Genomic DNA, 25,712 nt, shown 5'->3' with positions numbered 1-25,712 from the left:
AGTAATAGTAAGCAATCTTACATTCCCTGGCAATGATTTTTTGTTTCTTTGTTTGCTTGTTTTGTTTTGTTTTGGCAGCTTATATACACAGTTATGATGAAATTATCATTTTAATAGCAGGCATGAAATAAGTGATGTGGAGAACAATTCAGACCATCTGTGTAATAGATAATTCTGAATCAGTTTTGTTTTTTGTTTTTTGTTTTTTGTTTTTTTAATTTCCATTTCTAGGATCAAGTATGGGAAGAAACAGGAGAGAAGTCCAGAGGACCAGGAGAAGGAATAGAAATATTTAGCAGTGTAGACTGGGGAATCAGGAGGGGGGAATTTCTAGTCAGAAGTTCTAGACACCAAGGATGTGGGAGGCTCACAGGATCTAGTGGGGATGACATTAGCTTAAATGTTCACCAGCTAGGAGATAGCACTTCAAGATACCACTTCCCTCAGTGGAGGGATGGGGCTTTGTGCCCACCTCAAAAATTTTAATTCAGAATTGTTCCTATCTAACATAAATGCAGTGACAAAAAAGATGGAGTAAAGACTGAACGAAAGGCCATCCAGAAACCATCCCACCTTAGAATCCATTGCATACACTGTCACCAAAACCTGACACTATTGTTGATGTCAAGATGTTCTTACAAATAGGGGCCTGGCTCTGCTAAGGCCTGGCTAAGACAAGTGCCGATACTCACAGCCAATGATTGGACTGAGCCCAGGAATCCTCATGGAAGAATTAGAGGAAAGACTGTAGAAGCTGAAGGAAATCTCAACCACATAGGAATAACAAAGGTATCAACTAATCAGACCCCTCAGAGTTCCCTGGGACTAAGCCACCAACAAAAGAGCATACATAGGTTGGTCCAAGGCTCCCACTACATGTGTAGGCATTATCTTGCCTCAGTGGGAGGGAATGTGCTTCTCTGTGGAGGTTTGATGCCCCAGAGAGAGAGATGCTACAGTGGGAAGGATGAATACGTGAGGGGTTTCGTGAAGGGGGAATCTGAAAGGAGGACAATATCTGAAATGTAAATACATAAAATAATTTAAAAAAACATAAAATTTTTGGGCATATATTTTTGTACAGACTTTTCTGTACTAATCAGGAATACTAAGTATTTTTATAGCAATACAACTTATATATGAATATAATATAAGGCATGTAAGGATAAATTGATGGGAGAACAAAAATATGGGTTTTTATAGAGAACTATGAAAATTTTTCTTATGGCTTATTTTTAAGCTTGGTGGACTTGCTATGATAATGAAGTTTTACAAGTAAAATTTCAACCATTATAATGAATTATTAATTGTGCTAAGGTAACTATTATCACTGTATTGAAGAGCAAAAGTCACTATAGGAAGCAACATTAAATTGACAAAGTTGATAATGGATAATATTAAAAATAATTATAATGTATGTCATTGTTAAGGTAAATACTATTGTATATACTTAGAGAAAATCTAATATTGCTATAATATGGACATATTTACAATTATGCATGATATAATGAATTAAAATACAGTAGTCTATTAATACAAACTTGGTAAAATTAAAATAAAAATTAAATTAACCTAATGAAGAAAGGATGTCACAAAGAAAAATGAAATATGGTTTGTTGGTTTTCGATTGACAGATCATGATTAATCCTTAAACCATGTATTATATGACCTATTTATTATCTTCCCTGATTTAAAAAAAATAAAATGAATTTTTTAATGATTTTACATTGGAATGATAGTATTTCTAGTATCACATTTTTTATGGCTAATTACACAGATATAACTATTAGAGCCTATATTATCTGAAATCGAATAAATATCACTATTGGTTATAAAATAAATGTTAGAGAATATTAGTTATTTCATTCCACCCTTCCACTACATTCCACCAAAAGCTCCTATATGTCTACATTCTCTTTCAAATTCACCTCCTCTTTTTTTTATTGTCTTTTGTTTTTACACACATGCACACACTTGTGTATGTATGTCTGTAATGTGGACATGTGTATGTGTATGTGGGAACATATACCTATATTCATAAATACATGAACAGAATCATCTAAGTTTCTATATTGTTTTATACATGTGTGTGTGCGTGCGTGCGTGTGTGTGTGTGTGTGTGTGTGTGTGTGTGTGTTTTCATGGGTGATTATTTTATTGGTAGTTGTCTTTTAGTTCTTTGTTAGGGTTTAGCCCTTAGACAACATGAAGTCTCACCAAAATGACCTAAAGATGATCTCAATAAGGATGACACCATTGAATTATTACAAATATTTTCTATTACAAGCTATTCAGTGGTATATAGAAAACCACTTTTATTATAGAAAGTGTCCACTTTACTCAGTATCTACCAATAGGCATGCCCATTTTTATCTGAAATAAAATGTGTCACAAATTCGCAGAGGAATTTTGTCAAAAATTTTACCTACCATGTACTAGTCAAACTGTGTTGACTTAATTTGCTGGTATTTTGTCTTTTCCTAACATTAACATCCTCCAGTTCATTTCTATAACCACATAAACTGCAGTCTTTTCATAAAATTTGATGATTCAAGAAAATTAGTTTTTTTTATTATTTCTTTCTCCTCATCTGGTTGTTTAACAAAATTTCTTAAGAATTTGGGGATTAAGTATAATGTTAATGCATGTGTTAGCTCTGCATTACTGCAACAAAATACACAACTTAAACAGTAAAGGTAGATTTGTTATTTCTGATTTTTTAAGTTCAAATGTTGAACACTGGGAGGGACTGATACTTAGTTTGATCACTACATAGCCAACGGCAGACAGAAGTTGCAGGAGAACATGTGGATGGAATACAGATAACAACTTCACTCTATTCTAGGGAATAGAATAAGATTCAAGTGATCTGATGAACTCTTATCAAAGAATGTCCCCAGAGATTTAAGAAATCACATTGTGTCTTAATTCAAAGGTCTACCATCTTCCAGGGCAGTGACCAGGTAAATAAACATGTTAACTGTAGACCTGGGGGTGAATGGGTACCACATTTACGTAGTAATCATGTATGTGAATGATTAAATATATATAATGAAACAGTCAATATAAAATTATGTCTGATATAATGTCCTTCTCCTGAAATATCTTTATTGTTTAAAAGAGAAACAACTTTTAACACATGAATATAGATTTATATTTTTTCTTAAATTGTATGTAACATTCTTAAATTATGTTTAAACATACCCTAAACCAATTTTACCATAAACTTACATTCTGAAACACTAAAAAAAATCTATGGCTTCACAAATTTGTTAAAAATCTCTTTTTGTTTTTCTTTAATATACAGTCTATGTTTAGATTTTGATGAAATTCATTGTAAAAGTAACTTTTATTTTTCAGGTGTAATTGTCTTCTTGGAGGCTTACTGCTCAATAAAATCATCTTTTCTAGCTCTTTCTTAACTCTAACAGGCAAATTCAACTGAGTTGTTCTGGCTAAATGCCTCCCTAAGCTGGCTGATTCAAACTGGCTTCTCTCTGTTTCTCCCTGACTTGATCCACCTAGCCTTCAAACTAATTCGCAATTTATTCTAATATGGTTTCTTCTTATTCTCTGACTTTAACTGCCTCTGCTGACTTCCACTGAATTGCATGAACTAATGACTGGACTTTCCTCACTGCATTGGCTCCAAAATGATATTCTTCCTGTGCTGCTCTTAAATACCTTCTCTCTACTCTGCTGTTCACACGAGAGTTGGGAGTATCCTAACGCCAACTCACTTGCCAAATCTTTCTCTGATTTATCAATTTGTCTGTCCCAATTTGTTAGATATCTCTTTGAAACCTGGATGCTTGCACCCAACCATTGGACTGGACATGGGAACCCCGATCCGGAAAAGACTGAAGCAGCTGAAGGGAGTTGCAACCCCAGAGCAGAAGATGGCCTTATTGGGTATCAATGGGAGGAGAAACCCTTGATCCTATGAAGACACGATTCCCCACTGTAGGGAAATGCCAGGGAGCAGAGGCAGGAGTGACCAGGTGGGTAGGGGAGCACCCTCATAGAAGCATGGGGAGGGAAGATGTGGTAGGGACTTTGCGGAGGGGAAAAGGGCAAAGGGGATAACATTTGAAATGTACATAAATAAAATATCTAACTAAAAAAAACATAGCTGCTTGCTTATACAAACCACTTTCATCTTACAGGTGTATACTAAGGGCATGCCTATATTCCAGCCTGAGGGAATTAAAGGTGTATCATTCCAATTGGATTCCACAGACCTAGAAGATCCCTTGTCAGAACAGCCCTTGTAAGATTAAAATTCCAATAAAATATCAATATTAATATTTCCTCTTCTTCTTAGTTCCAAGGACCAAACCTACATTCTTGTTGATACTTGGAGTGTATTCTATCACTGAGCTACTCTCTATCCTTACAGAAATCCCCCTTTTTTGTTGAACATATTTTATGTTATCATAATCACATGAATTCAGAACAGTTTCTTTAATTTGCTTTTTATATATGTCAAATTATTTTCTTGTAATTTCTCCATCAAATCATAGAGATTTGAAGATACACTTCTGCTTCTTTAACTGTACTATAAAAATATGTATGTATTGAAGTAGTTATACTCATATATTACTTGTGATCATGTTAAATATTTCTCATAAAACGCAGGACATTGCTAAATTTCCAGAGCTAAGCTCTGTCAGCATCATGGTGAAGAAGGGGGTGGGAGGTACTTAATGTTTCAATTAATAATTTCTGTATAGCATTTTTAAAATCCATTAATATGCTACTTACTAGTTACCTCTGAATCATAGTGAGCTTCCCATACAGCTTTAGATAACTTCTTTAAAACAGTATGCACGTGGTAGTACATAATTTGCCTGTATTGTGTGGTAAAACTTTAGGATGAATTATAGATTTAAACAGCAATTCATTCCATAATGGGTGAACCAAGTAATATAAGAATGAATCCATGGTGACCATTTAAAATAGAATTCAAGAAAACAACATTTTATTTCCTTCATAAAAACCTGTGAGGCATTCCTACTGAATAACGTAAGCAGAATTCAGCCACATAAATCTTCTTAATTTACATCTAGGGTTTCATTATGCATATTTGATAGCACTCTACAGAACTTTAATTTACAGACTTCTGGAACTTTACCAATCCCAAAAGAAGTGCTAAACGTGCTTGTTGGAACATTTAACTGAAGTAAATCACAGGAGAGATCCCTAATGAGTACAGAATTATCAGTTATTTTCATTCCTGGTAGATTTAAAGCACTGGGTTCTATTAACACGATAATGCTGAATTTACTTTGAATACAACTACTCCTATAAGTATTTACTAACAGGCAGGATTTAAAGCATAAACTTCCAAATATATAGTGAATTTGGGTTACAATTTGTCTCCTCTAAATTAATTATATGAGTCAATGATCAGGTAATATCAATAAATAAACAAAAGAAACACTTTTATTTAGCAGTTATATCTTCAGTATAAATTGATGTTAATAACTTCTTGGGCTAAACAATAAAACACTAATAATACCTTTTGCAGAATTTATAGAAAATGAAATTAAATACTTTAAACTTCAGTGACAAATTATACCCATTTTTGTACATTTTCATGAAGCACACTACTTAGGAAATCTGGCGTTAAATACATGCAATACTCACTTACAGTATATGAATGTGCACTGCTTTTTATTGAGGTCAAATTAACTTTAATTCATTAATGCAAGAAAAGTCAGCTGTTCACAGAAACCACCCAACTAATTTCTGTTGAATGAAACATTTGTCAGCTACTATCTCATTCTTCACTTTCAACAGCCAAAAGATCCACATAACAATGTAGGTAGTGGAATGATAAGTTGAATGTTAGAGGAGAGGTAATGAATTATTGTATATAATAATTCATCTGCATAGGGAATAGCAGTAACTCTATAAACTACTGCAATGGGGAGGGATGAGATGCTGCCCAGTAAATTCACAAAGATCTGTAGACCATATAAAACCAAGTTTAATTATGAAAATGTAGATTTCTTCTATTTAATGTGTGACTTACTAGCGATTGCACTATGTTTGAAGTAAGCAAGCCTCTTTATGAGTATTACCAAATAAATAGTTGGGCCATTTGAGACATTAACTCTGGCTATTGAAGGACATAATCAAAATCTTTGCTTTTCACTCTTTTCATTAGAACAAACCACAATCAAAAAAAAAAACAAAACAAAAAAAAAAAAAAAACCAGAACCAGTGAGATGGCATGCCTTAATGGGTAAAACTGAATGCTACCAAGACAGAAGACCTAAATTCAATCCCTAGGAGCCATGGAACAAATAGGGAGAATTAAGTAATGCATGTTGTCCTATGATAGCCACATGCTTTAGTATTCATGAGCTTGCATCTGTATTCACACATGTACACATACCTACAAGGTGGGACAGTCTCTGGATGGCCTTTCCTTCAGTCTCTGCTCCTTACTTGTCCCATATTTCCTGTAGACAGGAGCAATTTGGGGTTAAAAATTTGGAGATGACTAGGTCATTCTTCCTTTTGTGGGATCTACAAACTGCTTAGATTTGCTTAGCTAGGAATGAGATCTTAGAAACTTCTACTGACCACACTGATTCTGACTGGCTCTTCTCATAGGAGTCTATGCAGCTGCTTTAACTCTATGAGTACAAAGATCAGGAAATATCCAGATGACAGCATTTCATATCATTTCTCCCCACATTATTTTATTTTATTATTTATAAAAACATTACATATTCATGTTTTATTTCTCAATTCTCATTATAAATTTTATTCATAAATTGGATGAATTTGAGGATAAATGTTATATTAAATATATTTGTCTTAAATAGTGAGGTTTAAGCCATCATGGCATTTTCACACTTCAAAGGCTATTGTAGGAATACATTAGACCTCATGGTAATAATCCTCTCACAATTTTATTGCAGAATATTACAACTTCAATTTCATTGTCCAATTAACAGTATGCTGTTTTTCTACAGATGCCAATTGAATACCCTTACTATACCTTGTTAATAAAAACCACTAATTGAATTTCAATCATGCTATACTTCTTACTGCCTAGAAATAGAGTAAAATAGTTTATAATTTTGCTTCATTTTTTGTCATTTGTATAACTGATAATAACAAGGCTCTTACTCAGCATTTTTACACAATTGTCACTATTTGTCTGGCACCGTCTCTGTTTCTATATTCTATTACATTTAATTGTTTCTACTATAATTAATATCCCTGGTCAGTGTTTGCATAGAAAATAGATTTCATTTAATGGCCCTGAACTCTTTCCTGCTTCTTGAAACCATCACTTCTCCTTGGCAAATTTTTTCCGCTTGCATGTAAACCAAGATATATCCTACAGTTGCTAATTTAGAGTAAATGCTTCAGGTTTTGTCATGGTTTCTATTGTTGTCTTCCCAAGACACACTTCTGATCGTTACACTCTCAGTCCTCATATTTAACAGTCAGTGAGTATTGCTTATGGAATGAATTCTAAACTCTGTAGTAAGACATCCTAGGCAATCCACAATCTGTTTCTCATCTCACTCTTCAGCCTCATTTCACATTATGTCCTTCAAAATCACTCCAATTTAATTATGGTCTTCTGCTCATTCCCAAACACATCAACCAAGTTTCCAGGTGGGAATAGTTACCATATTGCTGTTAAGAGTCTGAGTACCATAGTCAAACTTACTAGGCTCTGTTTCTAATTTGATCACTTATAAAGTGGTAAGATTTGATAAATCATCAAATGGCCTAACAGTCATGCTAGCTGCGTGTTAATGTACTTGAAACTAAGTCAAGCTTCAGAGAATTTACTAGTATGAATACATATGGAATTTTTTTTTGTGATTGGTAAATTGTAACTAATGATAAATTGTTTGATGCTGCTCAACTCTACCCAGACACCTGGCTATGGACTTGGATTTTAACTAGTCTGCTCCCGACCCAAGCATGGGTATTTATGTTTCCTCCTGAGTGGCTGTCCTCAGTCAGGCTGGCTACCTGACTCTGTGACAGGAAAAAGGAGAAAAAATCAGAGAAGCCCAGGAAAAGGCACTTTGTGCTTGTGCACAGTTAAGAAACAATGTAATTTCTATAGAGGTTACAAATGGGAACTGGTTTAAATCCCTTCCTCCATTATTGTTTTTTCAGTTTTTTCCCATCCTAATAACTTTTAGCGAAATCTTAACTTTCCATATTTTAGGATTTGTAAGTTCACAGTGTGTGATTGTTAAAGAATCCATACATACTCTTAATTTGTAATATTATACCATTTGTGTAACTTGGATTCAACTTTTGTTTCCAAAAAAAAAAAAAACTTGGTTCTAATGGGATCCTCTTAGAGTACCAAGTGGCTTGCTACATCTTAGATGATGATCAATACACACATTGGTATGAATAACAACATGCAGCTTCTGCCATCTTAGGAGCCATGGGATTAGGACACCATCTTTACTAAGGTTTAAAAAGGAGCATGGCTTGTGACTTTACTGCCTTCTTGATTAAGTTGACCACAGTATAAATCAACTTAAATAGCATCCAAATAAAAAACCACTGAGTTCTCTACTTACTATTGAATCTTTCTTTTATTAGACAAAGGAGACAGCACCAAGCTTTCAAAGTTGATGGTTTTCAAGTTAACTGAATGATTTTAGCTCCTTTGTCAAAGATCAAGGGACCATAGGTATGTGGGTTCATTTCTGGGTCTTCAATTCTATTCCATTGATCTATACAAATACTATGCAGTTTTTATCGCAATTGCTCTGTAATATAGCATGAGGCCAGGAATGGTGATTCCCTAAGACGATCTTTCCTGAGTTTTTGGTTATTCCAAATGAATTTGCAAACTGTTTTTTCTAACTCTATGAAGAATTGATTAGGGATTTTGATGGGGATTACATTGAGTCTGTAGATTACTTTCACCAAGATAGCCATTTTTATTACATTAACCCTGTCAGTCCATGAGTGGGAGATCTTTCCATCTTCTGAGGTCCTCCTTGATTTCTTTTTTCAGAGACATGAAGATTTTTTATTAAGATCTTTTACTTACTTTGTTATAGTAATACCATGATATTTTATATTATTTGTGATTATTATGAAGGGTGTTGTTTCATGAACACAAAAACCTATGTTCACTTGATTTTTGATAAAGAAGCTATGCACATCCAGTGGAAAAAAGAAAAAAATTTCAACAAATGGTGCTGGATCTATCTCATATGCAGACACCAAACCCAGACATAATGGCTAATGCCAAGAAGTATTTGCTGAAAGGAGCCTGTTATAGCTGACTCTTGAGAGGCTTTGTCAGATCCTGACAAATACAGATGTGGATGCTCTCGGTCAACCATTGGACTGAGCACAGGATACCCAATGAAGGAGTTAGTGAAAGGACTGAAAGAGCTGAAAGGGTTTGTCAACCCATAGGAAGAACAACAATATCTAACAACCAGACACCCCGGAGCTCCCAGGGACTAAACCACCAACCAAAGAGTGCACATGGAGGGACCCATGGCTCAAGCTATATGTATGTATGTATATACATATGTATATATGTATATAGATATGGATGGGCCATATCTGGTATTGGTGGGAAGAGAGACCCTTGGTTCTCTGAAGGCTATATGCCCCAGTATAGAGGAATACTAGGGCCGTGAGGTGGGAGAGGATAGGTGGATGTTGATGCATCCTTATAGAAGACGGGAGAGAGGGGATTTGATAGGGCACTGCAGAGGAGAAACCTGGAAATGGAATTACATTTGAAATGTAAAATATAATAGCCAATAAAAAATAAAAAATAAAATAGTGACTGACTGATTCGCTAAAACCTGGCATTTGATTTTTAAAAGTACCTTTTAAGAGGATCAAGAGAATGAGATTCACATCTCTGGAGTGTACAATTTAAAATTTATTTATAAAATGTTTTCAACTTTAGAATTATATATTTTAAAGTTTAAATTTCCAGTGATAAAATTCTAAAATCCTAATATTTTTACTTCCAATAAGTAAAATTTTTATTGAACAAATCTTCAGTTTTGTTACATATGGTCAACAAATTACAATATTCAGAAGTCACTAATTATGATGAACCCATTAATCAGATGTAAAATCTTTCCATTTACAACTCTAATAGGAGGAATTAACAAAGCAGATGTTACATATAAGGGTTCACTAAACTCCATGCCTGGAAACTGTCACTATGTGCTGTTTGATACAAGTGACTGAACCTCATCTTCACAAACTAAATCCAACATCTAAACATTCCCATATATACTTCAAAACAAATTATATGTAATCAACCATGGGAAATGATCTGGTATCAGAAAAGCAACAAGGATTACACACATTATTTTATAAACCAGCACACAAAAGTTTAAATCAGTCCTGAAAATGAAGTTAGCAGCCTTGAATAATAGGAATGCAAAAACAAAGTAAAATAAAATGTAAAACCAAAAAAAAAACCAAAAAAATAAAAGTTATGTCAGTATTAATTATCTACAATCTCTGAATTAGAGAATGTATGAATCTGTCGTAGCGTAGCTCCGTACAATATTGTTCTGGTAATTTTGGTAATTTGTTCACATGGGTTCACACTCTGAATTGAATTTGCTATGAGAAAATGTTGGAGGTGGGTTTTAGCAGCAACGTCCATGTTATTGCTTGCTCTGGATTTTACCTTGGCACTTCTCTGCACCAGCCCATTTGATTCTTAATTTTAACTGCCATCGTTATGAAATACCATTCTATATTAGTTTTCTTCTTACCACTGTTTTCCAAAAAAACATATAATTCTAAGGGCAAATGCAAATCTTTCCTGCTGTATAGTCTACTCATTTCTTTGTGGTCAAGTCACGTTTGTTCCATACCAGCAAACTGTTGACATTTTCACTGGCATAGCACTCTCCTGTAGCCACTGTTTAAAGTTATTGAAGAACTCCTGATCTGTCATATCATACCCAACTACAATACTATGGGCTCCTCTGTAATAATTGGAGTTGATTCTTCAAAATCTTTCCAGAAAACCGAAGCTTTTCTGTTTTCCTGACTAATTCTATAACTCATATCTTGAAACCCACACCAGTTATGCTAATGTAGTTTCAGTGTATGGGTCTATGTATCATCTTCAAATCTAAGGAGGAGACAAGACTTTCCACCACAGATTTACAAATACCAAGTAACTTGAATATATAATCAAGTGTGGGACTCATGCTAAACATGTCACTGCCCTGGCTGCTGTCACCACCACCCTTGTTGAGGCAGATACCACATGCCCCAGCTTTCCATAGGCCACTGGTAATAGAAAGAAAGAAATGAGCTAATGGATCTGGTAGAAAAATGTCAACCCCACTTCGACCAATCTCAGGGACTTGATTTGACCCAAAATCTGTAAAACCCTAATGTTATAAGAGGGTTACTAATATACTGCAAGTCATTAAAATGATTAAGATATATAAATTAATATTCAGTCATGTTAAATACAAATGTAATTTATTTACAGAGACAATTTTGGAGGAATACAATTTTTATCTCTCAACATTTAGTCTTCTGTTAACTCCCATTGCATAGTGTTCTGAATATGTTTTCAATTGGGTATATAAAAATTGATTATAAAATAATCAATGATTGAATAAAATGGATCAATTTTACACTACTCTTACATGGCTCACGTAGTTCATCTATATATGTCACCATCTCACTATAGTAAGTTGAATGCTAGCCTCTAACAGGATAAAAATGCATGGGAAATACGAATTGCCAAAAGTCCATTGCTTCCATTTCCACCTGAATACAGCTCATAAACTGTGGCTGTGAAGTACTGACCATGTAGGAAAAACTATAAAAACAAATCCACAAATAAAGCAAAAACTGCTCTTTATCTACAGAACTCTAATTACCGTTTACTTTGTCATATTTCTGTGAGTTTTGAAGCAGTTACCGTGAGGTCAGAAAATTCCTAAGGTCAGTTCAGGTGATCTTTCAATGAGTACTTATGGGTCATGCGCCATTCAACTCATCTCACTGGACATTGTTGTGGGGACTCAGAGCTAAACATCTGTCCAGAAGCCTGCTTTGGATCAATTAACCTCTCAGGTCAGCTTAATATTCTTCAGGAACAGCCCAATTCCTTGGCTGTTGCAGTGCCCCAAAATTACAAAGAACTAGAATTGCCTAATGCTGTGGATAGGATGTGTGTCCTCTTTGAACAATGTTGTTTTCATGTCAATGAATCTTAACTGGTTTGAAATGGGGTTAAAGATAGGAGTCAAAGATTCCGTCTGGTTCTCTCCCTCTCTTGCTCCTCCTGTTAAACACTTTTCTTCTTTATTAGTCCCATACTTACATTTTATCCTGATTTCAATGTTTTACTTATTGAACTTCATTCAATATCCAAAGTATTTGATTTAATCTATCACAATGACTACCACCTTATAAGAGTTCCATTTGTTATATTTATTCCTGACACATCTGCAGAAAGACTTTTTATATGGAGAATCTCTGGCAAAAGAAATCTTTGTTGCTTTTCTTCCAAACCATATAACATTTATTATATTAGCCTTCTATGAGTTTTTTTTTGTCCCCTTTATTAGACAATCTGTAGCTCCTCTCTAATTCTGCTGGCTCATTTTGGTTCTACTCTCTAGCAATGGGACTAGCCACTGTCACCCCTAGAATGAAATCTATGCCTAGGTTCTCTCACCAGCCCACTCCATTTCTCCCACCTCAGTTAATAGCTACCCTTAAACTGTCATTAATAGCTCTATGACTTCAACCTTTTTGCATTCTATGCTGTAACCACATCGTCTACTTACAGAGTTCTAATAATTATTTTCTAAGTCTCCAAATGCAGAATGGCAACCCTGATCCATCTCAGCAGATCTAGTTAAGTCTCTCTCCCCACTTCAAAACCAGAGGGCCCATATTCACTGTACCTAGAATGTCTACACACAGACGCAGCAAAATGTTCTTTTAATATAAATAAATATATTATTGCCTACTAAGGTCAAGACAATTAATTCTCTCTCTTTCTCTCTCTCTTTCTCTCTCTCTCTCTCTCTCTCTCTCTCTCAGGCACAAACACACACACACACACACACACACACACACACACACACACACACACACACACACACACCACCACCATTTCTCTACAATTGCCTCTTTAAATGTAAGTTCTTACTTCAGGACTTAAACTTTGTACTAAGTTTACTGATAATTTAGAATTCAGAACTCTTTATTTACCTCATGATTTATAATAAATCCATTACCAGAAGAGATGTCTTAATCTTATAGTCATCTAGTCTATTTCCACCACACAGTTTGCTTAAATATTATTACCAATGAACATAAATATTTCTTAAACTCAGAAGGAAGTGCATAGAAAAAAAAGGAAACCTTAACATACCAAGCATGAAACAATTTTCACATTTGATTCAATCTACTGTCTTTACTATATCATTTGGAACTCCATAACTTTAGGAATTCTTTCTCTTTTCTAAGACTCAGTCTCTTACACTGTCCTGTGCTGATAATAAACTTAGATATTTTGATTGCTTAAAAGAAGATTAAATATGATTCACATAGTTCAATGATTATTTTTACAGCAAATAATTATGTTTGTGCCTTATTATTGTTATAATTATATGCAAAGTCAGAATTGAAATAAAAAAAATAAAGGTCAAAAACAGATTTTCATATTGGGAGCACAGTAGAAAGTGAGATTCAACTTATGGCTCTGTCACTGCAATTTTACAAAGAATTTTGAAGTACCCTTTGAGATTACACAAGGTCTGTCAAGATGCAATACCAATACCAAAAATATTGGATGCAAATACTGGAACAAATCAGTAATTGTTGTTTAGGCTTAGCCCTAATAATCTTTTGAAAACTGAATAGCATTATGTGAATCTCTAATAAAATAGCACGTCTAATGTTTCTTTAGCAAAATAAGGCAATGTGTCTTTGTCTTTGCTACCTTTGCTAAATCTTCTTCTGGTTTGTATCACTGTTAAGTGAAACTCAGCTTTAGAATTCCAGCCAAACACTTTATGATTTGAAAGTACTCTGTAATAGCTTCTGTAGTCAGTACCAAAATAAATATCTTCATCAGTACTCCTTGTGTCATTTCATTTTATTTTTTAAATTGTTCATTTTACTGATTGAGATTTTAATAGAATTACATAATTCTTCCCTCCCCTTTTCACATGCCAAATCCTCCTTTTTGTATATGGATTTTTATATAGCCATCCTTTTCAATGTTACAATTTTATGGACTTTTTTTCGATACATACATAATATACATATAGACATATAGACATATATACATGTGTGTGTGTGTGTATGTGTGTCCTTAATACATAAAAGCAAAATGCTCAGTTACCATAATTTCATTTGCAGGTATTTTTCAGTGACAATCATTTGGTATTGAGCTACCAATAGTATGTTCCTTTTAGGAGAAGGCATTTGTATTATGCTCAGTGTTGCTTAGTTCCCTGTAGTTCATTGGGGAGCCTTGAGTCCTACTCTGCTTCTCCACTCTTGGAAATTTCCCTTTCCCTCATCCATGTTTGTTGCTTTCTTTGTTCAGCACATGCTTAGAGAATACTTTGATTAGACTGTATGGGTGTAGCTTTTGGCATTTCATAGAGATAGCATATCATATTAAACTCTCTGATCTTCCTGTTCTTACATTAGTTCCTTCGGCCATTTTTGTGATATCATACAACTGACCCTAAATCCCAACATTCTCTCTCTCTACAAACTCATCTTCATATATTTTAGGGAAAAATTATTACTTAATATTTAAAATTTGTTTAGGTTATTCCTCATCCATGATGTAATGATTATTAGCAGTTAGTCAAGTTTTATGGCCTGCTCAATAAAAAAGAGAGATCTCATTTCATCCCCTGCATACCAGTAAGCATTCTGAGTGAGACTCTCGGGGTCTAGGTCTAAATTTTATCAAGTGATAAGGTTAGTCTCCACGTATATTAACCATGAATGTGATTGATATTATTATAAAAATTATGGATGCTTTCCAGTTTCAAGAATTTACACAAATGAGAATAAATATATTGAATAAGTTATTTTCCCTAGTGTTTGCTATAGTCATTTAATTCAAGGGATTATAGTTATATGTTGTTTCAAGGCCAGTTGAGTTAATCAGTTTGATGCTATTTTATTCTACAATGTCTTCATAGTGAATTTGCATAGTGTTTCAGCAGTTTGAACTACCCTACAAAGCAATTACAGATGTTTTCTTTGCAGAGTCCTTTGAAAGCTAAAGCATTTCATGATAACCAGAGGTTTCCATTACAAGTGCCTGTGTAAAATGCACTCAATTCCCTTTGAGTCTGACCTTTATCTGATGTTGTCACTATGTATAAGAAGTAATATATTTTACTCATCACTAACCACTAAAATAAATATTTCACTAATGTTTAGATTTCTTTCTTATTCTACTTTTAATTCAATGACTAAGATAACATTTTAAAACTTTTAATCAATTTTATTGAGTTATATTTATTAACTACCTACTTTGAAATTTAATTTCCTCTTTGATAATTATATACATGTATATTAATGTCTTTTTCATTCACTACAAAATATTTAATTTGTGTTGTGTTTTAATACACATCTAAGAATGTAATATTTTGATCTTTACATATTTGAATCTAGAAGTAAAAAAAGTACAGTGTTTGGACCAATATCTAATGAAGTATGAAAATAAATGCTATGAGTACAACCAATGAAAAACTACTCCTTATTGTCTTATGTATTCTTCACCTTCATAACACATAAAATATTAGAAGTGTGGACATCTATAGAATACATTAGGTGTAGGTATTTGTAAGTTAAGAGTGATATCTATTGAGTTAACAGTTATCACTGAGATTGTAATTTTTGAAGAGACAATATCAGTTTAGAAAAAAAGAGGAAGCAGGATTTTTATTTTTCAACAAAAATTTTTTATGCATTTTGGCATAAAGTAATGATGAGAAAATATCATGCACGTCTATCTCATAGCTCTAAATTACTTCTATGGAACTTGTGAGAATCGATTGAAAATTCTAATGTGATACTAAAAATCTGTAGTCGTGCCTTAGGATTTCAAGTTTTTCATTACATTGCCACCATTCATTATTCTCATTTTATTTCTTATATTATTACTTATATATTTATTGTGCAATTCAAGTGATTGTGTAGAAGAAATGCACTGTGGATTTGATTCACATCTTTATAATGGTTAATTATGTTGGGAACTTGTACTTATAAACTGAACAATTACAAGTTTTCTGCACCGAATTCATCTAATTATATATTCAAATTCCTTGCATACAGTTTATATTGGTTATTTTTTCTTTATTAATTTTTATTAGTTATTTTATTTATTTACATTCAAATGGTATCCCCCTTCCTACTCCCTCCTCCCCTCTACCTGCCTCTATGAGGGTGTTCCCCCAACTTCCTATCCACTTTTGCCTCAATGCCCTAGCATTCCCCTATCCTGTGTCATTCAACTTTCACAGGATCAAAGGGCTTACCTCCCAGTTATGCCCAATTAGGCAATCCTCTGCTACATATCCAGCTGGAGCCATGGGTTTCCCCTCCCCAGTGCTACACTCCTCCTTTCAAATACCTGACGCTCTGTACTTCTCCCCCATCTCCTCCCATATCTGAACCAGGCCCCGTTTTTCCCTCCCCCTCCTCTCTCCCTCTCAGATACCCATCTCTCTCTCTCTACATCCCAAGATTATTTTCTTTCCCCTTCTGAGTAGGCTGATAGCATCCACAGTACGGCATGTTCTTTTTGGGTTTCTTACGGTCTCTGAGTTGTATCATAGGTATTCTGAGCTTCTTTTTGGCTAGTATCTATTTATCAGTGAGTACATACCATGTGTGTTCTTTTGTGCCTGGGTTACCTCACCCAGGATGATATTTTCTAGTTCCATCAATTAAAAGTCCAAAGTTCCAGTCTCTTCTTAGATCCAACCAATCACTTAAGTGTAATAACCAAAGCAAGACAGGAAAATAGCTGAGAAAACTCCAAACTCTACATCTTCATGTCTCATTTTAAAGGGCTCTTAACACCTCCAAGTCTTTTGTCATCTTTGTTGACTTCAACAAACTTCTTTCTCGTGGGCTGGTTACACTCCCTGTTAGTATCACTCCTCTTCAGACATCCCATGGCTCTGGTATCTTTAATAATTTGGGGTCTCCAAATCTACTACAAATGTACTGCTTCTTCCAATGCCTGTAATCCATACATTATCTTCCAGGCTCATCCAAAGGTCTTGTATCACTTCTCCATCTTTTCCATCTCTTAGCGCTCTAGGGTCTCATTCACTTCATATCACTGCTGCTGTTGTTCTTGGTGGTGATCCCACAGTACTAGCATCTCCAAAGTGCTGGTGTCTTCTGCTGAAACTAGGTTTTATCAATAGGCTCTCTTTATGGTTACCAAACCTCAACTTCTTGGCATGATGCCTTCAATCCTGTGTTATCAACTGCAAATGAGGCCGCACCTTCACTAATGGTCTTCCATGGCTTCTCACTAAGCCAAGCTTCAGCTGTTCTCCATGACCCTTTCCTACCTACAAACCAGGATCACATGAATGAATCTTACACATTACCAAGTACAGCTGTAGGATGAAGTTCAACCTTAGTTCTCGCTGAAGGCAACTTCTCTGTTCTCTCCAAAAACCCTTCCCAGAAGATTTCACCTCAATGATGCTGTTCTTTTTTTAACCATCACTAATTTCTTAGCTCAAGTTAACAAGTATCAATTGTCCAGGTAGTTCCTTCAATTCTTGACTCTGAAGAGAGAACTGCATGGCTACGATAACAAATTTTGCTGCTTCCTGGCACTGAAATATGCCCCCCATTCCAGTGTTCTATCACCAGCTTTCTGTTTTCCAATTCACTCACTGCCTAAACTTGGCTGTCATAGAACTTGCTCTGAAGATTGACCCTAAACACAAAGATCTTCAAGGGTCTGTCTCCTCAATGCTAGGATTAAAAACCTGTACAGCCACACCTGGACTTAAGCTATTCTTCACCTAGAGTTTGCTCTGCCCCAAACTGGCTTTGAACTTGGAAATCTGCTTGCCTTTGTCCTCTAGGATTAAAGGCGTGTACCTCCATGCCTGGGCCACAGTTTAGCTGGGTAAGATCTTGTACCAAAGTCACCAATCCCTTAATCTATGTAAGCATAAGATTCAGCTCCTTTTCACTTCCCAGTGGCCCTTCATTACTTAAACCATACATTTTATATTTTTTTCTTTCTTGGCTTATTTCTTTTCACTAAAATGTAAGAGTAAACTTCAGTAACAAGACAACACAATTTATACCAGATTGTTTTAAGACTTTATGTCAAATCAAATAATCTAACGCTCTTCATCTTACCCTCATGCAGACTCTTTGAACAATGGCAAAAATGCAGGCATGTTCCTCACTAAAATATTACAAACATAGTCTCTTAGGCACATACTAAAAATCTTCTCCACTGAAACATCTTGGGCTAGGTTTGCACAGTTCGAATCACTCCAGCACCACTGTTTTTCATATTCCTACCAGGGTGTTATATGAAGCTCCACTTAAGGTATCCCACTGCTTCTCAAATCCAAAGGCCCAAAATCTATATTCTTCCAAACAAAAGCAAGGACATGCTTATCACAGCAATACCAGTCCATTGTACCAACTTCTCTCACAGTTTGGGTTTTACTGCTGTGAACAGTCATCATGATCAAGGCAACTCCGACAAAGACAACATTTAACCGAGGTTGGCTTTCAGGTTCAGAGGTTCAGTCTATTATCATCAATATAGGGGAGAGAATGGCAGTGTGTGCAGGCAGCCAGGGTGCCGGAGCAGAGAGTCCTTTTTCTTCATCTGAATGCCTCTAGAAGACATGGTTAGGAAGAGGGTATTTTTATCAGCCCTCACAATGACATACTTCCTCCAACTAGGTCACACCTCCTACTAGTGCCAATCCCTGGGCCAAGTATATTCAAATCAACACACTGGGTTTTTTGTTTGTTTTTATGAGGAAATTTTGCATCTATCTTTATAGAAAGCAATGATGTGTGTTTTTCTTTGGTCTGTGTTTCTCTTTGTTTTATCTTTATGTAGTTTACATATCAGGATAATTTGGTCGTTGTTAAAAATTAGATGGTGATGGTGTCTCTCTTTTTTTTTTTTTTTTTTTTTTGGTTCTTTTTTTTGGAGTGGGGACCCGAACCCAGGGCCTTAAGCTTCCTAGGTAGATGGTGTCTCTTATGTTTCTAGTTTGCAGAATAAGATTAAAATGATAGTTCTTTAAAAATTTGGTAGAATTTTGTGTTAAAATGATCTTATGCTTGGGAATACTTTAGATTTAACACTTACTTTGCTAAACTATTTTTTCTCTTGTCTGAACTGCCTGAGATTTTTTTATTTTCAATCTCTTCAATTATTTAGGTGTTATTAACTCTGAGATTTTTGTTTGCATTCCTAAAACTTTAATTTCTAATTTGACTTCATTTTGGGGGTTCTTTATTAATTCAGTTTGTACTTTTAGGTCTTGAACTGTTCTGTTCATATCTTTCCACTGTGTGTGTGTGTTTGTGTGTGTGTGTGTGTGTGTGTGTGTGCATAAGTGTGTTTTCAGAGATGTAAACATATTTATTCATATTTTAAGCTTCTTGAACATATTTATAATAGATATTTAAAAACCCTTGTCTTGTATTTTAGCTTTGCTGCATTTCTCAGAACTTACTGTAGTCAGGTTACTGTGTTCTGGTCCAGGTTGTTATTGATTTTCCCAGCAGATGTCCAGATGTCACTGCCTGTGATGATTGTTACTGTAGATATTGATACCTTTTCTTGTTTTTGGTGGTTAGGTCTTCTGCTTCTTGCCTTTCCTTACCTTTTCTCAATCTTGAATGTGATTCTAGGTGTTGAGATGTTTCACAAAGGAGTGGAGAAAAATTAGAAGTGGTGACCAAAAGAGTCCACACTGGGGAGAAAAGCTGATACATACATGTTGCAGGGATTAGAGTAAGATAGGGAGTATAGGCAAACTGCTACAGGTGGAAATGGGAAATGGGAGATGGAGAACAAGAAAGAAAATGAAGTTAGCTTAACAGATTCCTAGGCTTATATGACTACCTTGCTCCCAGGTAGATAGTGCATGTGGGTATTGACAACTGACTCAAAGGAAAGGAGTAGAAGAGGAAAAGGTGAAGAGAGGATCTGCTAAGTCCAGGAGGAAATTACACAGTGTTTCTAATGGGAACTAATAGAAACATTTTCTACAGAGGATAACTTAGTTGATATCTGTCACTGCTGGAAGTATATGAAGGACTTTTTTTATTTGCTGTAGGTGCTTCCTCCTCCTCTTTAACACCAATTTCTGTGTGCTGTGATATGAGCAATTGTGATCCATCACATTCACTTTACCATAGGAGTGTGAAAAACAATGGATCCATATTGTCAATAACCTCTGACGGTACGTGCACATTAAACTTTTGCTCTTTTACTTCTTATCTCAAGTATTTTGCCATAGAAAAGAAAGAATAACACAGAAAATCACGAGTTCCAAAAGCACTTGAATTGGAATTGATTTGAAGGTGTAAACTTAGAAATTTTAAAATGCTGTAAACACAGCTTAATGGAAATTCAGAAGACCAAAAGAAAGGTAAGAGTATGCATGGTAATGACTGTGATCAGTACATTTCAGATGGAAGTGTATAGTCTACTGAGATTTGCACTAGTGACATGCTACATTACACTACAGATGACAAATCACAATATGTTTTTCAGATTTGGTATTTTTAAAATTATTATTATATGTTGTTCCTTATCCTGGGCTCTCCTCGTTTTTTTAATCTTTATTAACTTGAGTATTTCTTGTTTACATTTCGATTGTTATTCCTCTTCCCAGTTTCCGGGCCAACATCCCACTAACCCCTCCCCCTCTCCTTCTATATCGGCTTCCCCTCCACATCCTCCCCCCATTATCACCCTCCCTCCAACAATCACTTTCACTAGGTGTTCAGTCTTGGCAGGACCAAGGGCTTTCCCTTCCACTGGTGCTCTTACTGGGCTATTCATTGCTACCTATGAGGTTAGGGCCGAGGGTCAGTCCATGTATAGTCTTTGGGTAGTCGCTTAGTCCCTGGAAGCTCTGGTTGGTTGGCATTGTTGTTCATATGGGGTCTCGAGCCCCTTCAAGCTCTTCCAGTCCTTTCTCTGCTTCCTTCAACAGGGGTCCCATTCTTAGTTCAGTGGTTTGCTGCTGGCATTCGCTTATGTATTTGCTGTATTCTGGGTGTGCTGGGATCTCCTCTTAAACCCTCTCTCCATCCCCCTCCCCTTGCCTCTAAGAGGGTGTTTCCAAATTCACCCATGGATCCTCCTCCTTCACTGGGGAAACAAGCCTCCACAGGACTGAGCACCTCCCTTCCCATACTGCCAGATAAGGCATTCCTTTACTATATATGTAGCAGGGTCAGTAGACCCACACATATATACTCTTTGGTTGGTGGTTTAGACCCTGGGAATTCTGTGGGTTCTGGTTAATTGATATTGTGATATTGTTGTTCTTCCTATGAGAGTAAGAGAAATGCCTGAAGGACAAATCACATTTTTATGTGCTCTGAGATTATGTTTGAGGCTACATTTTAAGTTCACTGATGAATTAATGTTATGAATGAAATTTCAAAGCACTGTTGCAGTCAGCCTCTGGCATGAGTATTTTTGAATGCTATTATCCAAATGAGAACTGGAAAGAAAAGATACAGGGAAGGTTTTAAAGATAGCAATTTTGTCAGAAAAATAAAACTGTTTCATATTTTAGGTAGGAGGGAATATTTGATAAGGTTGATAAAACAAAATAGACTCCATTTAAAAACAAGAAGTTTTTATTAAGACACTTGAAAATATAGCTGGAGGACATTTCTAGATTTGACAGGCCATCAGTCATCTCTGAACAGTGTAAAATATATAAACTACTCAAAAAGGCTAAAAATACACTGCTTTGAGAAGAAAGGCACAAAGTACCTTGTTCCTAAAAGACCCACTAAGGAACTGTTCTCTGTGGAGAGTCATCCATGTGTGTACAGGCTACTGCAAGCATTGTCTACTCTATATGTTCCATTGGTAGCTACCTTTGGCATCAGGCTACATTTTCAAGAAGGAAGAATATAAAGGTTATATTATCACCAACACTTTAATTCAGAGATCCAGGAAAGTCCTCAGATGCTGTACAAAGTATGAAAGAGTCACAGTTCCCAGAGTCAGACCACAACCAAAGGTAATAGATGCAGGATGTAAGTGATGTAAAAACTGTAGAGAAGATCCCAGGTAGTTAGAGGGATTGAAATGCCTGAAATGTGGGTATTTGTGGATTCAAGAAATACAAAATGTATGGAGCCAGCCCAGGGGAATCGCCACATGGTTATAGCAGAGGATGCCATAGAATGATGCTGCCTAGGCCAGTTGGAGCTCACATAATGCCATTGTTTATATAACTCTTTCTATAGCTAGTTCTAGAATTATAAATTTTAGCATATTTTCCTGGTAGATTTTGATCATTTTCTGACTCAATATTTTTATTGGTATTTTTCTTCTTTGAAATGAGATTATTTTTGCCTATGCCATTTTATATTGGTAGTAAATGACTTTTATGATTCTATGACATCTATAACATCTACCATCTATATTGGCAGTAAATGACTTTTATGATTCTATGACATCTATATGCATATATGTGTAACAACATGTAATATGTAAAAATACCATACATATGAGAAAGAGCATGGTGGGATTGGATAGAGAACATGGATGGGGATGATGCAATTATATCCTAATCTTTAAAAAAGGAGTATAAAAATAATTTTAAAAATATTTAAGTCTGAGACTTTTTTTATCTAGCATCTAGAAGTTTCCTTGAGCTCTGGATATGGGTCTGCATACGAGTTTCTGTATGGAAGTGTTTGTGTATTTGTGTGTGTGTGTGTGTGTGTGTGTGTGTGTGTGTGTGTGTGTGTGTGTGTGTGTATGTGTAAGAAATACAGGAGTCAATCCTGAGTACCATTGTTAGGCACTCTGCAAGTGGCCACCTTTTTTCTAATTTTAAACGAGTCTCTCAGTGTAATAGAACTTGTTGTGCAGGCTAAGCTGAGGAGCCAGTGATACTTTAGTAACATCCAGTGTCTAGTTCCTCACAACTGGGATTAGAAGTTCAGTCTAACAACTCAAACATGTAAGGATATTTAGAATTCAACTCAGTCCTTATGGTTTTAAATGAAGCACTTTATCAACCAAGCTATCACTTCAGCCTCTGGCCTGTGACTATGAGGACAATTTTAACAAAATTACTTACTTACTTACTTACTTACTTATTTTGTGAGGAAAGCCATATATGTGCCATAACAGATTTTTGAAAGTAACTTGAGAAGATTAAATTCATGTTGTCAGTCATGGGGATAAATATATTCATTGATCTTGTTGAACCAACACCAGTGTCCTTTCAAAAGAATTTGGGTTTGGACATTTGCTCAAGTGTTGAAATACTTGATACTTTGGAGACTCTGAAAGTTGTGTTAAAGGGATTTTGCATTGTACCTTCAACGTATGCTTTTGATGGGCAGAGGTACATCGATGAATAAATACGAAACATCTCTCAAAGTCAATGTGCTAAAGGCTTGACCATGAACTGGTTGAACTATTAGGATGTGAAGTGAACATTAGGAGATAAGGGTTCCTTGGGAGGAGTGGGTCACTGGGGATATTCTTGTGAACCATATAATTTTCTTTCTTCTTTAATCTCTTCTTGCCTTATGTTTAACATGAGGTAAGAAATGTTGATAATAGTCTATGTTGATTTATATGATGTTCTGCCTTACAGTGGAACAAGAAACAAGAGTCATCTGATGGGATGAAAATTTGAAACTCTAAACCAATTTAAACTTTACTTTTTCTAGTAGGTTATCAAAGGACCTTTTTTGCATGGCAATAGAAATCTAACACAATACATTTAAAACATTATTTTTATAGATTTACAGGCTCATTTCTAAACTGATGCAAATCTATTGTGGCACTAACAAACAGTTCTAAATATTTTAAATATTTTTGAAATTAAAAAAAATTGGTTACAGTTTTCAAGACATTTTTAATTTTTTATCATTCCTTAAGGATATTATGAATTGGTTTTTATACTTTATAAATAACTATTTGATTACTTGCATTATTTTCAATTGCTAAATAAAACACCATTCATTAGCAACATTTTGAACAATAATTTTATGGTTTACTGGTATACTTCAGTAATCGATATCTATTTTTCATGCATATGGGTATTATCAATTAATAATGAGGAAGTTCAAAGAGGTGGGCACTCCTGAGACTTCAGGACAGGAGAGACTTCCAGTACTGCCCACCCTTGCCCACGTCCCTGGCCCAAAAGGAAACTGTATAGGGCCTCTGGAAACAGGAAGATAGGGGCACACAGTGCTGTGGTCCAGACACCACCTGGATATGAAGGGACCCGGTCAAACAGCTCCCTGCACCCGTGGAGGGAGAACTAGAACTTCAGAGGGGCAGACATGCCTGGGAAGCCAGAGCAGACTACTCTCTGCCCACATTTCTGACTCTACAGGAAAAGACCTACCACAACTGAGCACCCTGTGCAGAGGGGTCCTGAGCGAAGGCAAGGAAGGCCCTTCTGGTTAACGCCCTTATGGAGAGCTGAAACCTGGCTCTAAGAAGGGACTCCAGGCCTGAGATCAGAGGTAAGAACAACTTTTCTGCTCAAAGTGACCTGCCTGGGGAACTCAGGGTGCCCACAGGAACACCAAAAGACCAGTAGACAGGAATGACTACATGCCTGAAAGCAGAACACTCTGTTCCCATAACTGGCTGAAAGAAAACAGGAAAAGAGGTCTACAGCACTCCTGACACAGAGGCCTATAGGAGAGTCTAACCATTGTCAGAAATAACAAAACAAGGTAACACCAGAGACAAAGTGATGGCAAGAGTCAAGCACAGGAACGCAAGCAAAAGAAACCAAGACTACATGGCATCATCAGAGCCCAATTCTCCCACCAAAGCAAACACTGAATATCCAAACAAACCAGAAAAGCAAGATCTAGATTTAAAATCACATTTGATCATGATGATGAAGGAATTCAAGAAGACATAAAGAACTCCCTTTGAGAAATACAGGAAAACACAAATAGACAAGCAGAATTCTATAGAGAGGAAATGCAAAAATCCCTGAAAGAATTACAGGAAAACACAATCAAATAAGTGAAGGAATTAAAAATGGAAATAGAAGCAATAAAGAAAGAACAAAAGGAGACAACCCTGGATATAGAAACCAAAGGAAGAGAAAAGGAGCCATAGATACAAGCATCACCAACAGAACACAGGAGGTAGAAGAGAGAATCTCAGGAGCAGAAGATTCCATACAAGTCACTGACACAACTGTCAAAGATAATGTAAAACAGAAAAAGCTACTGGCCCAAAACATACAGGAAATCTAGGACACAATAAGAATATCAAACTTAAGGATAATAAGTATAAAAGAGAGAGAAGACTCTCAACTGAAAGGACCAGTAAATATCTTCAAAAAACTCATAGAAGAAAACTTCCCTAACCTAAAGAAAGAGATGTCCATAAATATACAAGAAGCCTAAAGAACTCCAAATAGATTGGAGCAGAAAAGAAA

At 35.6% G+C, this 25,712-nt stretch overlaps 1 pseudogene; it reads right to left on the bottom strand.

Moving 5' to 3' along the window:
- Nucleotides 1–10,677: 10,677 nt before the first annotated feature.
- Nucleotides 10,678–18,414, bottom strand: LOC116911983 (annotated as a pseudogene).
- Nucleotides 18,415–25,712: the final 7,298 nt, after the last annotated feature.

The sequence above is a fragment of the Rattus rattus genome, chromosome 11 (genome assembly GCF_011064425.1).
Source record: "Rattus rattus isolate New Zealand chromosome 11, Rrattus_CSIRO_v1, whole genome shotgun sequence".
Classification (NCBI taxonomy): domain Eukaryota; kingdom Metazoa; phylum Chordata; class Mammalia; order Rodentia; family Muridae; genus Rattus; species Rattus rattus.
This window is presented reverse-complemented; position numbering and strand designations above follow the sequence as displayed.